The following is a 16321-nucleotide window of genomic DNA, read 5'->3' on the forward strand; positions in this document are numbered from 1 at the left end:
ATAAGATAGGATATCATGACTGATAGGGTCATCATTAGTTTCACACCTGTGTTCTTTGGACACCCACATTGTTCACTAGATTTGTTGATGTGCTCCCAGATCAATAGACTTCCCTCCCTTGATAACTCAACTTCTACAGTTTTGGGATAGATAAAATACATATTTCAAATGAGCATCAACCAGACATGGGGGAACAACTTCAAGATACAGTCGAAATAGAGAATTTTTTGAGACTAATTAGAGCTGATATATTACAGATACAAATTGTTGGTCTGATCATTGAATCACTCAGGTTGGAAAAGACCTTAAAGATCAAGTCCAATCATCACCTAACTATACTACCCTAACTCTAAGAACCCACCACTAAATCATGTCCCTGAGCACAACATCCAAACGGATTTTAAACACATTCAGGGGTGGTGGCTCAACCACCTCCCTGGGGAGCCTATTCCAGTGCTTAGCAACCCTTTCTGTAAAGAAGTGTTTTCAGATATCCAACCTTTACCTCCCCTGGCACAACATACAGTCATTTCTCCTCATCCTGTCACCCGTTACCAGTGAGAAGAGACCAACCCCACTCTTGCTGTAAGCACCTTTCAGATACTGGAAGAGAGCAATAATGTCTCCCCTCAGCCTTCTTTGCCTAAGTCTAAACAGCCCCAGTTCCTTCAGTTGCTCGTCATAGGGCATATTCTCCAAGCCCTTTACAAGCCTTGTTGCCCTTCTTAGGTCTTGCTCCAGCACCTCAATGTCCTTTCTGTACTGAGGTGCCCCAAACTGAACACAGTACTTAAGGTAAGGCCTCACTAATGCTGAGCACAGGAGGAGGATTACTTCCCTAGTTCTGCTCACCACACCATTCCTAATACAAGCCAGGATGCAATTGGCCATCTTGGCCACCTGCATACACTGCGGGGTCATATTCAGCTGACTGAGCATCAGTACACCAAGGTCCCTTCCCATCAAGCAGCTTTCCAGCCACTCCTCCCGAAGCCTGTAGGGTTGTTGTGACCAAAATGCAGGACCCAACGCTTGGCCCTATTGAAACGCATACAGTTAACCTTGGCCCATTGATCCAGGCTATCTAGGTCCCTCTGTAGTGTCCTTCTTCCCTCAGGCAGTTCAACACTCTCTCCCAACTTGGTGTCATCTGGAAATTTAGTGAGTGTGCACTCAGTCCCCTCATCAAGGTCATTGATAAAGATGTTAAATAGAAGTGGCCCCAGTACCAAAGCCCTGGGGGAAAAGAGAACGTATTATCAAATTTAGCTGCAAATGTACGAGAAGTCTACTATTTTACACAAAGAATGGAACATGCTTTTGCTTTGTGTCACACATACTAGTTTAAAAGACAAAAGACTTCATATGCATGCACTGAATGATAATAGGAGAAAAACCTACATGGATCCTTTAAGTATGAGGTTATGGACTTCCTCAGAGCCAAAGATTCTGGTAAATGTCAGCTTCACATAGTGCCTTGGCACCAAGTGTTTAGCTCTGAATAACATTAACTCAATGCACAATGCAGAAAACAGTTACATTTGTCCACTTGAAGATTCACTTGCACACTGAAATTTCACTTCAAAGGAATACTTGCTAAAGACACCTTTGCCTTGAAAATAATACAGATATTTTCACCTAAAAGAATAACTTCATTTAGAATGTCACATATTGCTTTCCTGCTCTTTCTCTACTTGGACTGCCTTCCCCATGAAAAACAGTATGTTCCAATTTGGTGAAGGAAGACTTTTGTGTGACATTGAACCAGAACTATGAAAAATGATCTGGAGAGGGAAATTACATTTAAAATCTTTGGAAGAATGACAGTAAAATTTAGATTTTTTTTTCCTCTGGATAAACATGTCAAACAATGTAATTTTTTGGAGTTTTTTTTTTGTTGTTGTAGCTGTTTGTATAGCCACAACTTCATTAGAAACAGCTATTTCTTTATTAAATAAAACCTGAATCATTTATCTCAAAAAACTGAAATGTTTCTAGACGCTGTGAGCAACCAAATGTCTCAAATACTTTTGATTTTTTTTATTTGACAATTAAGGAGTCTCTTAATATAGTAGAAAATACTGGTCTACTGGCCTACATTATGCTGGACGTAAAGAGCTCAAAAATTGACTACTGTATTAAAACAGAAATACGTAAAGTTTCCAAAAAGTGACTAACACATCCATTTATGCTCTTTCCCACCTCCCTTACTGGAAATGGCTGATATTACAGCTATAGTTGAAAAGAAGAAAGAAATGGACATCAGTCTTACTTATATCATTCTTTGACATAACTTACAATGTCCCACATTAACACGAAAAATCTACAGAATTGATTTTTATGAAGAATGGGGAGTTTTTGTACAGAGATTAAAAACTGACAGGGGAAAAAAGAAAGTGTTAGTTGAAAGTGGTGATTTAATTTACAACTCCGGGTAACATACTACACAGGTGTAAAAGATAAGTGGAGTACATTATCTTTTATAGTTCATTTAACAGAAGAAAGAATCTGGAAATTGAAAGAAAGCAATTGTGAGTAATGTAATCAGCTTCAGAAGTAGTTTGCAAGCTCGTGGTAGACAAAGCATTGTGTAACAAGACTAGTTTAAAGTTTATGACTAAAAATATAAATCATGAATTTGCAATAGAATAAAAGATCAGACACTGAATTAGCTAGCATCAGAGATGTTTTTAACTTTGAGAATATATTTATGTATTTGTGCAATTTAGAATATCAATTCAGTAAGTCTAATTCAATGGTAGGGACACAAAACAAAATACTGTTCTACCTACTGTGTCTGATTTTATCTTTAAACAGGGAGAAATTGAATACCAAGAAGTTTATTAAGCACATTTAAAACAAAAGTATCAATAGGAGAGATCACATATCTGAAAGGTAACATCAAATATAAAGCATTTATTTAAAGATACTGATGTAAGACTTTTTTCCTCAACTGGTAGAAACTGCATTAGTTTATCTGTTTACCAATTAAAATTAGTAAAGAAGCCAGATAAAACACTCTCTAAAACTTGCATCCAATACCATATTCTGAAATAACATGACCACATATCATGGAATAATTTTTGTTCAAATTGAAGTAGCAATATAATCTATGCTAAACTATAATAATGCTGTTTATTTTGAATTGTTCTTATGACATGATCATAAACAAAAACAGTAGGACCACCTATGAAATCCATTAAAAATATCCATGCTATGAAAGACAATATTTATGAACATTCAAAATGTTGTCAGTGAAAACAGTTGCAGATTAAGTTATGTGGCAGAACATAACTTAAGTGGCAGACTTGTACAGAAACTACAACAAAAAAGGAAATTGTCCCTTTCTTATGCAAAAAAAAAGAAACAAGATCTTCTATTGCTATGGAACTGAAAATAAAATAAAAATCTATACTTTGTAAAACATTCTATAGAATCAAAGAGTATCCTAAGTTGGAAGGGACCCACAAGGATCATCGAATTCAACTCTTGGCTCCATGCTTTAAGAGGCCAGAATGACCTCTGGCTTAAGGCTTTGGTCAACAGCACCCACCTGAAATACAACCGGCTCAGTTGAAACACGGTTCGGTAGTTAACAGTTAACTACCATGAACACAGGAGTAAGAGGACAGATGTGCTGTTCCTCCTGGAGAATATGTGGGCACTCCAACAGCTATTGTCACCATGACAAAAGATATGACACCCCTGATAACTGGGGTAGGCACGAGCACCCCTAGCAACCAACTGATGATGGAGAGGATAAAATCCCAAAGAATTCTGAGGAAGAACGGGTACCCCATCTGCTGAACAGCAGCCATGTAGGTCAATGAGATATCACTGACCGACATGCTGCCTTCCTACTGATCGATGAGATGTCACTGGATCCCAGGTGGTGACTATCCCTGCCTTGTAAAATACTTGTTAGGATTTCTCTCTTTACTATTGCTAACTCTCCCATCTTCCCTCATTTCTTAGTAGCTTAGAATTTGTAATAAATCATTGGACAGTGTTTGGCTGCATTTGTTGCCTTAATCTTCCATGGGTATATGTGTTGAACCATCACCTCCAATAATTGGATCACAGGATCACAACACGTGGTACTTAAAATACCTAGAAATCAAACCACATCTAAGAGTTTCTTGAACTCGAGCACTAGGGCAGTGCCCACTGCCCTGGGCAGCCTATACCATGCTCATCATCCTCAGGTGGGGAACTTGTCCCTAACTCCCTGCTGCCCCTCCCTGACACGACTCCATGCCATTCCCTCAAGTCCTGTCACTGTCACAATGAGTGCTCAGCATTCAGGCCTTCCACTACCTGTAAGGAGCTGCAGCCATCATGAGGCCTCAATTCAGCTCCTCTGTGCTGGGCTGAAGCAACCAGGGGACCTCATACATCTTGCCTTCCAGACCATTCACCATCTTAGCCCGCCTTCAGATACATACATATCTATGTCCTCTCTCCAGTGTGGTGCCAAAAGCTGCAGCCAGTGCTGGAAGAGAGGCCATGCAGTGCATAGCAGAGTGGGAAAATACCCCCCCTTTATATTGCTCATCATATGACAGCAATTATTATTAGCTAAAGAGCAATGCAAGTGGAATTTTCAAAGTTCTTCTAATTTTCCCAATAATTGTTTGGATTTTGCTCCGACGAAAACAAAGCACAGGGATTAAAGGAAACTTAGGCCCAGTCTTCCTTAATACTAAGAAGGAAAATAACCACCAGTCTCAAAGAAAACTATATTTAACACATCTGCAACATTTAAATAACTTTTTCATTTGTGATTTTTTACCAGACCATTATGATTACAGAGAAACTAGCTGATATTTTCAGCCATAATTCAAGCTAGCTTTGTCTCAGAACATTGTTGCTTCCTCATTTCCCTTGTTATGCTTCATAACTGCTCTTTGTGTGTTAGCAAGTTGAGAGATGAGAAATGTGTCACACTTCTGAAAGAACTAGGACTCTCCTTAGAGAAAACATGTTCCCGTGAGACTTCTAGAATGAAGATGCTTTGTCTAAACTTTAATGTTTTAATTAGGTTAGCTAAAGTTTGGAGTCAGAGGTTCCTTTTCAGCTGTGAGTTGTTTTTACAAAACCCACCAATAATATGGAAGTTATTCTTGCTTAATACAACTGTTCCTGTCTAATCACATCTATAGGACACTATAAAAAACTTATTACTCAAATGGAAATAATATTGCAGTTAAAGGTTTTGAATTTAGAAAAAGCTTTGAATAAATAGATTTAGAACTCACTTTTCCTAAATGAAAACAACTACAAACAACAACAACAAAGAAGCGATTTACAATGAAGAATAATACCATGAAATTGTCTCCAAAAGGGGAGGTATGCTGTGAGTCAACACAGGAAGGCAGTAGAAACAATCACAAATTCACAGATGAAACTCAAAAGAGTAAGTCTTTATTATCTTGACAACTGGGGAATTCTTGAAGTGATACCCAAATTAGAGGCACACAGGGACTGCTGAGCTTGATCCATGCTAGAGGATCACTTACCCGATGTTTATGTCTGTTTATCAAGAATTTGTGTATGAATAGTTTACCATCATGCTGTGATTTTCACTGTGCTTTGATTTTCTTCATACCAAGACAGGGAGCTCAAGCGTATCCAACAGGGTGCATCCAAATCTATTAAACACCTGTTATCTATACACAGATGTTCTACTTGGCAAACACACAGAGGATTAACAATAGTAGCTATGGTAAGTGCATTTGTCTGTATTACAACTCTTCAGACTTTTCAGATCCAGGAGAAAGAAGTAACAATTTGTTGGGTGGTTTACACTTTGTTCTCTTGATAACAGCATGCATACAAACCCCAGACCCAACCATGCAAAGCATCTTCTGCTAGAGAACTGGAGTTGATACAGCCATCCAGGATTGCTGGCCTAGAAGGCTGCTGGGGCAGTATCTGTAACAATAACTGTTCACACATCCTCAGGCATCTAAATGACACCTAAGGTCACATGAAACTATGAGGGCAGCACAGTCTGAAGTATTATCACCATGATTACAATAGTTTTGTGATTCCCCACTTCCCTACCCAAGTTTTGAGTGTCACTGAGTTGCTGAAACATAAGCCCAAGCTCAAATGCTGAACGTGAGAAGCGTGGAAAATAAAGTAGCCATGGCTTTCAGTTACAGCGCTAGCAGCTATGAAAATAAGACATTTTAAGTAATGATGAGGCAAAAGATATCATATCAAGATTAATTTAATTTGATAAAGAATTGAGAAAATTAACATGTTTTTTCTGAAAAAGATTGGAGGAGGAAGAGTATCAGGAAACACTATTCACCTCAGTATGTCCTCATGAGTAGTGCACATCAGCACTCAACATGAGATCTCATTGATGCAGCCACGCATCTTAAACATAAGTAATTATTCAGAAAGGAAAAAATGCTTCTACTTAGCAAACCAGCATATACTGCTATACTATCTCACCAGTCCTATCTTATATGTAATATTCCATGAAGCGCAGTTTTCACATTTCAAAAAAAGTCAGCTGAACCTGTAAATTCTTCATAAGAAAATACTAATCTTTAAGAATATTACTTAGTGATGCTTTAAAAAAAAAAAAAAAGCACTAATCGATTTTTGATGGGCTCCAAAGAAATCTGCTATGCATTTTGATACGAAATGTATTCCTTCTCGTGGCTATTTGTTCCTCTTCAGATTCTTGATTTTGTTAGCATGAATAAAAATACACATTCTTTACCCATTTTATCCTTTCCAACTACAGTTCTGGAAAAAAATGCATTACAGTATTTTTCCTGAATATTAGCCTTTGGGGAAAAATAGCTGATAAAATTTTAAGCTTTTTTAACATTTCTCTCTATAAGAATTTTAGTATACTATATCAGTCCTAATTATATCATATAGATTTTAAAATTTTAATTACAAATTAAAAGTTTTCCATACTGCTTAGAAAAGCCATAAACAGTTCTGAGAACAGAAGAAAACATCTAACATAAATTTGACAACAACATGTGTATATATGAATGTGTAAGATACATAGTGGATGGAAATATTAAATCATCCGTAATTTTTCCCAGTAGAGGTACACTGGCAACAAAAGCAATAAAAGCATTTCTAAACAGCTCCTCAAACTTTTCCTTTTACAATAGGTCAGAATAAAAGAACGACAGGAAAAGGACACATGAAACCATCTCTCCTCAAACAAGAGCAGAAGGTAACATCCCCTTTCAGTACTTCAGTTAGATAAGCAACATAGATTCTTTCTTAGATGCTACAATGCAAAGCTTCTGTTCCTCTTTCCAGATAGTGAACCTTATTCATAACCACGGGTTAATCCTCTTTAAAAGTCTGAAAGACAGGATGACTAAGAAAAGCCTTTCCAGTGGCTGGGTTGTAAATCTCAAGGACTCTTATCTGTTCCAGACCTTCTCTTTTAAAATCTTTTATTTTGGCAAGTCTCTCAGCAGCAATCTGGCAATGAATTGATATTACCGAAATTTTGAAAAATGGCAACAGGTTCAAAAAAACAAACAAATCCAAAATGTTGGCAAACATTATTATCTTCAAAGCAACACATCATTTCAAAATAATAACTTCGAATGATCTTCGCCAATTAACTGCACTAGAAAGTTCCACCATGACAACATTATTAGCAACCAGATAGACTAAGTTTAACAGAAAGTTTCTCATCAATATGGCTGGGTTTCCAGGGCAGTATTAATACCTCTGGTGCTTTTCCAAGTGGCTGTATTTTTGGAATAAATAATATACCTTAACAGCAGAATAAGATTTCACTTCATTACTGAGGTTTTACTTCAATAAAACTATGAGAACTTCCTAGATCAAAACTCCTAGACTAGTCTATAAAGTGAAATGCAATGTCGTTACAGTGTAGGTGTGGGCCATGTGGGAGCTTATCATTTTTAAGTAAGACTGCATGAAAAGTATCCTGATGGTAAGGACCACATCATTGTAAACAATGAGGACCACTTCATTGTTTAAGATAAATATAAATATTTCTGTCATATTTGTAAATGGAAAATACAACTAGAAAGGCAGAGCCTATTCATTCTGATTTACTGTTTCCATATTAAAATGCATCTTGGTATGCTAGAACTGAAAACAGTTTATATGAAACTCAAGAAAAAGTTGTTGCACCTAGAGGATGCAAAGATAAAAATAGTCTGTTGTGGCTTCAGCGAGGTAAGGATTATTCAATAACAAGACTGTTCCCATAGCAAGCAAAAGCTAAACCAGGAAGTTTCAGAACACAGCACACTTTAAAGGCAAAAGGACCAGCACAAACAAGGAGATGTTACAAAAGGAAGGAAAAATGAATGCCCACCTGTCTCACAGGATCTAGGTTCACAAGGAAAGAACTCCAAAAGGAGAAATCTCCAACAAAAGACCCTTCCTCAGAGGCAGGTGGCCCTTAAATGTGGTCTGGAGCGTGGCTTCACCCCCTTCCAGTTGCACAGGTGAATTGTCTTCACCTGTGCTCCCAGGGCTTCTCTTTCTTTCAGGATCTCAATCAGTGGTTCAGGCTGTGATTCAACAGTTCCTGTAATCACACACTGATTCCTTTTTGCTAAACAAATATTGGTCCTTAAACTAATATATTGATCCCTGTTGCTCAACCAGCTTATATTACCTTGTAAGCAAAATCAAAATGTGTCTCCCAGATTTCTCAGTCTGGGAACTGCCAAATGGACCGCATGAGGTGACTGCTTCAGGTTTGGCACTCTGTACCATACACAATCCTCCAAGAATATCTGATGAAGGGTTATAATTTCAGTTGCTTACACATCCCATCATGCCACAGTTCCACACTGTAAAGCAGTATTCTGATGTCACGCAACATATTCGTCATATTATTTAATATATTTTAAAAAGAAAATAGCAAAAGACACACTCAGTTTCCATTTGACTTACTACATCAAGTGGATACAGCATGCTTTAGAGAAGGTGATAACTGAGAAGTTGGAATTTGAGAAGCACTGTGCTACGTGTCCTTGAAGCACACATCTCTCCCTTGACTGGATGTAGTCAGTAGCATCTCTTCTGCCATAGACTGATAGGAAGAAACATGATATAAAGTATTACTAATGCACAGCTCTATCAGACACTAGCAGTTCCTTGGAGAATGTAATAGTGTCTCACCAACAATATGGTAATATCTTTGTAGGAATCACCTTTATTTTTTAGGATGCTAATGCAGCAGTAATTCAGTGCTTGTAAGCCCAGTTTGGGACCATCAATTATCCACTATATTATGCCTTCCTCCAGAAAAAGTTTTCTATAGTTAACACAGACTTAAAATAGTTAAAACTCAGAATCCAAATCAGCGGGTGAGGGGCAGCAGAGTAGAAATTGTGTGCAAATCTGTAGAACTCTATCCTACGCAAAAGTGTTCATTGAATTTGATGTTGTCACTGTTGAGCTTGTTGCAGCTGCCACAGCTACATATTGACAGCATAAATATCTGCAGGCTTCCTTGGCTGGGTTCTGCATGAGCCTTAGGCAAAGAGAAACAGGTGACCCTTTGTCTGCAGGAACTCCAGACAGTCCTCCGTGAGCAGGCACAGCTGGCAGGAAAAGAAATATATAACACCTAGAAATCCCCTCAAATGTTTCCTTCCACAATAGGTCATAGCAGAGGTACCATCCTGGTAAAATTCAGATTGATTGCACACAAAATCAGCATAATGTAAATGCAAACAAGACAGTGATGTAATTTACATTATTTTTAAACTTTAAGCAAAAGCATAATCAATGCTTAATTCTTTTCTCATGTGTTCATTGAGAAAATAATACTAATATTTGATTATTTTCATTACAGAAAATTCTGATTCCAGTGCCAAAGAAGCATTTTGATATTATTTATTTCAGATTGAACAATGTCTTATTTCATAATGAAGGCTAGCTCAGTCAACTGTAGATTCACACTGGCTGACTTATGAGACATCCAATAGAAGAAATAGGAAATTCTACACTGATCCTTAGAGGAAGAAAAGAGAGATCCAATAAAAGATGAAAAAATATTAATGTTTAATAGGAAAAGCCAGAGTTTTTCTGTTAATAACTCAAGACTTTTTTTCCTATAAAATGATAAATTATTTGACTGTACATCTCTTAGGCATGCACCAACCGAAAAAAAGGAAAATGCAGAATAATTTGTAGTAAGCTGCAGCACCCAATGAGAAGGTATGCAGAAAGCTGTCTCCCTCAGCGTACTTTTATTATTTTTAGCTTTTCTTGAGAGCTCAGTGAACTAGTCTTTTTTTTAATATTATTATTTTTTAGGTATTTTTTAGGTTTAGCTGGCATATATATAGATTTTAATAAATTTATTCTAAAGAGGAGCTGCTTGAACAAAACAACATAACCATGCTATCCTATTTTTATAATGACTCTGTGGTCCCATGAACAGAATGAATTAAGAAAACAACTAAAATGTCAAGTGCTTATTATCTGAAACTTCCATAGGGAATAACAGGTCTGAACTTTTTCAATAAATCCTTCAAGGATCATGAAATTTGCACATAAGCATGAACACGCATAGAATTCCACTAACTCTGTACAAGTTATATAAAGTTTCCTGAAATTCTTCTGGCAACTTATATAATAAATGGATTCATAAAATGAAAGAAGAGTAGAATGAGAAGGAAAAGAGGCAGAAAAATTTGAAAAGAAAAAGCATACATATATTTTCTGCCAAATGTGGGAAAAATATATGTATATATTTTAAATAATAATTCTAATAGAGGGAAAGGTGTTTCTCTTTTTTTAAACATACTGAAAAAAGACCATCTATAACAAGGGAATAGAAATTCCTCCTGCAATGGTACTAGAGTACGATTATTTCCTTTCTGATTTTGTATAAATAATAAAAGACTGCTATGAGTGACAGTTTTGCTGCAGCTAGCACAACAGCAAACAAGAATAGCAAATAACACTGTCTAATCTGGAGAGAAATATTTCTGTTCTGAATGGGTGTTTAAAATTTTTTAAAGATCAGTTTACTTTTATTATTGGAATCATTTTCTGTGCCTTTTATGACTACATTATTTTTTGAATCTACTATTTCTTAGAAGATCAGAAAAAAAATCAAATATTTGCTTTTATAAGTCTTTCATCTGGACAGAAACACACAAACACAAAATTGTTATGCTTTGTGCCTGAGACAGTTTATCCTGAATCATGGCAGACAATGATTTATCAAGCACATCAGTGATACTGCTATAATATGCAACTGTGGTGCCAAACTCTGTAGTGTAAATACAGTGCTACTTATTAACATTTACTAATGCTTTCCAATTAAATCAAATTCTTTCGCACCATTGTAAAAGAGACTATGAACACTCCCAAATATTTTGCTCAGACTACAGGCACCAATTCATATGCACCAAACAATTCAACTGGCCCTAGGTTAATCCTCTGTGCTTTTCCTTAGCTATATATGGAAAAAATGTTTGTTTTCAATTGAACTAGTTCCATCATACCAGAGCACCATGATGGAACACACCACCTACCATCACCCCACAAATACTGCAACTGCCAAAATAAAGGCTGGGGGGAAGTAATAGAAAAAAAAATCTAAACTAACTTGTGCAGCAGTCCTAGGGAACTTAAATTTCTTATGATATATGAACAATATTTAAATTTTTGAATCCTTAAATTAATACTTAATTCACCAACAAACAATTATACCAACACAAATATTTTAAGTCCTTTTTTCCCTCCTCTAATCAATAATGCAGCTGAATGGTGAAGAGACATAGTAAATGTCTGGACAACTGCAGTATTTGGGTATTCCCAAAAACCCTCATTCTGCACCCTGAATGCACATCTCATTCCTCTTAGATCTGCAGCTTGGAGTTGACTTCACTGGATTGTTGGTACTAAAATAAGCTTCTGCTTGCCTTCACCGGCAAGAATGTCTGGTTCTCTCGCTAAACAGATGTTCCCAATAGAGTAGAAGATGGCTTTTCTGACCTCTCTACTGAATGCAAATGTTTTTGTCAACTTTAACTGGAGCTGAATAACAAGTTAGTTTCTGGCATCATCATGGGGAAGCACATGAATTCCATATATATTCTTCCAGACCCTGTAGTCACAATCACATATGCATCCATACACAAACATGCTACTTTAGCACTCCATATTTTTGATCTATGTGAAAGAGAATGTTTTTTGCAGAAAAAATCTGCACTCACATTCAGATCTATTCAGACACTTTGTCACTGTAACCAGTCCTCCTCTGCCAGTATTGTTAGAAGTCACCAAGCAAAAGTTCCGGTAAGCAGAAGAACATTTCTATTATCAGTGATAAAGATAAGGACAACACATATTGTATAAACTGAGAATCCACTACATAAATACAGATCATGTAATACAGGTATTACAAGGAAATGCATAATTAGCAACCAGCAGGCATCATTTGCAGAGCACATAAAATATCACTAACCTTGTCAAACCTAAAATACACATCCTTATCTCTATCAGCACTTAATATAAAGCCTACTGCATTAGTTAGGTTGACATCTAGGTCACTCCTCTAACAGACTAAAACAATCCATAAACCAGAATCAAATTTATAGCTTTCTGTTTCTATCCCTTTAGTGTGTGTGTGTGTGTGTGTGTGTGTGTGTGTGTGTGTGTGTGTGCCATTGCAAGCAATACCTTCTTTAGTCTCCTGCCCTAGGAAGAAGAGTTTAATGCCATTACATTTAAGAGGCTCTAAGCAAGACCACATCCAAAAACTGGTCTTTGATGAAACTGAGCACAAACATGCAGATAAAGACTCTGAGATGGAAATCTTTTTTTAAACATACACAGTTTGAAGTTCCTTCTATCTTTGTACCAATGGCTTACTTACAGATTACTGTAACGTGCATGAAATGGTTCAAAATAATTAACAATATATGAATTATTAACCATATAAATAAACTGCTTTATACACATGGTCAGCAGTCCCTCCACCTATCTTTTCTGATGGAAAATTGAACAGCTAACTCATGTTATTAACGATCCCAATAATTACATACTGAATTTACCTAACTAGCTTGTACTGTATTCTTTAAAATCTGGCAACTAGGATAGTGTATATATATTTATTTATTTTATTTTGCGATAATAACTAAATCACAATTGTGAGAACAGAAAACCTTGCTGTTTTCTTATCCAAATCAGTGAACTGCGTTTTATAACCACTACCAAATATTTCCATACTTTATTCCGCAGTTCACATTTCTGTGTAATGGATACGATAAGCACATTCACAAACATATTAGTACATAATGGAATATATATTTAACAGACTCTTACAGTGCAAAATTAGTTTTATTAGAACTATTTTGCTTTGCTTTTTATTTCTTTTTTTTCCAAGTGCTGCTACAGAAAACAGAGATGACTGGTCAAGGTGTTTAGTTCCTACACATTAACAGTAATGCTGCTCAGAGCACTTCAAAGCATATGTTGTTTGAATATATTATGCTTAGAGCTTCTGTATGAAGGAGGAAGACGGTTGCATAGCTTGGAGCTTTTTATGTGACCAACTCTTCAAGAACTTACAGAGAAATCGTTATACAGCAGAAAGACTCAGCTTATGTCCTTGAGTTATTTTTTAATTGATATATTGGCCTCCTATAGTATGTATTTAACACAAAATGAAGGCCTAGTAATTAGGTTTTGATTTCAATTTTCATCTGTCATTTGATCAAACAGATCCTCAAGAAGTACAATGAATTTTACAGCTTTACATCAATTTTATCATGCATTCACAGATGGAAGTTCAGTATGTTATTATCCAAAAAAGATAACGCATGAATGGATTATAGATATGGACAGATAAATATGGATATACAGGAATTATAGCTGTGCATATTTTTTGGACACAGGTAACAAATACTGTTATCATTAAGTCATTTTGTCAATACTAAAACCTTTGTTGGATGTTGTGTGCCTGTGCTGCAGAGCAGCAGTTGCTGAGACATCATTCAGGCTCTTTTATGGCTGGTAAAGAACATACAAAAATGCAAAGGGTTATTTTTTTTTTTTGGTGTTAAGGGCATCAGCTTGTGCACCACGCTTCAGCACTCATGTTTACTAGGCCTGCTAATGCTCTTCTGGTCCAGCAATCTAAATGACTACCAGATGTCGATGGCATCCTCCTGCAATTGAAATTTAGACATATACATGAACACACACATTTTTACTTTTTACATCTATACTTCAGCTTTGTTCACTCATACTGCTGCCTGTGGTTTCCTGTGAATAGCAAAATATATCTGTCCTGGTACAGAGCAACCCTGGCTTATTAGCACATTTATTAACCAGTGGAACATCTTTCTACTGCTGTACAGGCACATGTACACATATATGAAATCCTGAGTCTGTTTATGAAATCTAAAGGTGATCAGAAGCTATTGTTCAACCACAAAGAAAGATCTGGGGCTGTTCAGTTTGGAGAAAACTCTGAAGTAACCTAATAGCAGCCTTTTAGAATCTAGACGGGAGCTACAGAAAAGAAAGGCACAAACTCTTTAGCAGGGGTCTGTTGTGACAGAACAAGGGGTAATGGTTCCAAGCTTAAAGAGGGGAGATTTAGGTTAGATATAAAGAAAAAAGTCTTTTACAGTGAGGATGGTGAGGCACTGGAACAGACTGCCCAGAGATGTGGTTGATGCCCCAACCCTGTGGACTTACAAGACAAGGCTAGACCAGGCCCTGGGCAATCTGATCTAGATGTGGATGGCTCTGTTCATTGCAGGGGAGTTGGACTAGGTGACCTTTAATAGTCCCTTCCAACTCTAAAGATTCTTTGCTTCTATTCTATGATGGTTGAAAGTCTTGAGACAGCACAGTCCCAGCAGCTCCCTGTGCCAGCTATTCTGCTTCCACACTTTTCCGCTTGCACACTGGAGACTGGGCTGAGCACATATACAGCTACTTTGAGGCATCAGCATGATCTGGGGGATTTTGGGCATTGATTATTAGATACTTCTGTTGTGTATGGTTGTACTGCTTAGAATTTAGAATTTTACAAACCAGAAAACTGTACTAAAAGCAGTCTTACACTGTGCATATCTAGTGTATATTATCAGCATTGTGGTTAACATCTGAAGGACTCTACAAATTCAGCAGTAGAGAGGAAATAAGGATACTTAGAAAGTTTTGGCAATCAAACTCTCTCTCTGGATAATGTCTTTAGCCTGAGTAACTTCTGTCAAAAGCGTGCATCCCTTAAGCATCTCTTTTGATTTAAGCTCTACATGAGTTCAGAGAATGCTTCATATAATTGCAGAAATTAGACATGAGAAGGATTCAATCATTCTGTCCTTCCTCTGTAGCTGAAATATAGTGTAGTGCTCAATATCAATGTCTTGCCAAATTCAAATGGGTCTGTTGAGCAAAGAAAGTTCATGTTGAGGGCCTGAAATACATTCAAAACACACTTGGAAGAGTTAATTCAGACTAGCTCTAGTTTGAAGCCTAGCGCCCATAACTGGTTGGAGCAAATTGGCATATTTCAGCAGCATGCATTCTGGGTTAGTTTCATTTAGTAATGAGACAGTCATGAAAACCAATGCACTCTAAGGAGGGACAATAATAGATGAATTTCAAATCCTGGTAAAATCTTCCATTAACTGTCTTTTAAGATAGAGCAGTCATTATTCCCAAAATTGCCATTTTATTTTCTTCCTGACAGTCAGTCTGGACTTTGCCTTATCCATATGTGGTTTGTCTTACCCACTTCCTGTTATTGAATGTTTTGAAGATTCAGACATTCATAATCATACTTCCACAGATAGCTTTGGATACCTTAGATATTAACTGGAAAAAGGATGGAAAAAATAAATTAATCCCCTGGCCTTTTAGTGCTTCAGCCTTTGACACTTCTGGCAACACACACTACTGCTAGTGCATCCTCAAAAGCTTCAAGTGGAGACCTTGGTCTTTGGAAACAGAATGAGTTCTACACAGAGTTCAGAAGGATAATTCAGAGAGCAGTAACTCCAACTTCTGATCCCAGCAAGAGATTTTTCCTTCCCTTGATTATAGTAATTAACGTTACAAATGACAGTCCATCTCTGCTCCAGAATCATTAATTCTATGCATTTAAAACAGTCACCTGTTAATTCTTATATAGCTTTCAGAAGAAATGTATTTAAAACCAAGTTATCAAAGATGATCAGAAATATTTAATCACTAAACTTGCACTTAATTCAAATTATTATTTCCACACTTCGCTTATTTACCTATGGCTTTATTACATTTGGCTTCTTTAAAAGTTAATGATTTGATTTTAGCCAGGAGAATG

This window comes from Cyrtonyx montezumae, unplaced genomic scaffold, assembly GCF_038088225.1.
Source record: "Cyrtonyx montezumae isolate F1298 unplaced genomic scaffold, pur_monq_1.0 scaffold_3, whole genome shotgun sequence".
In the NCBI taxonomy this organism is placed as follows: Eukaryota; Metazoa; Chordata; class Aves; order Galliformes; family Odontophoridae; genus Cyrtonyx; species Cyrtonyx montezumae.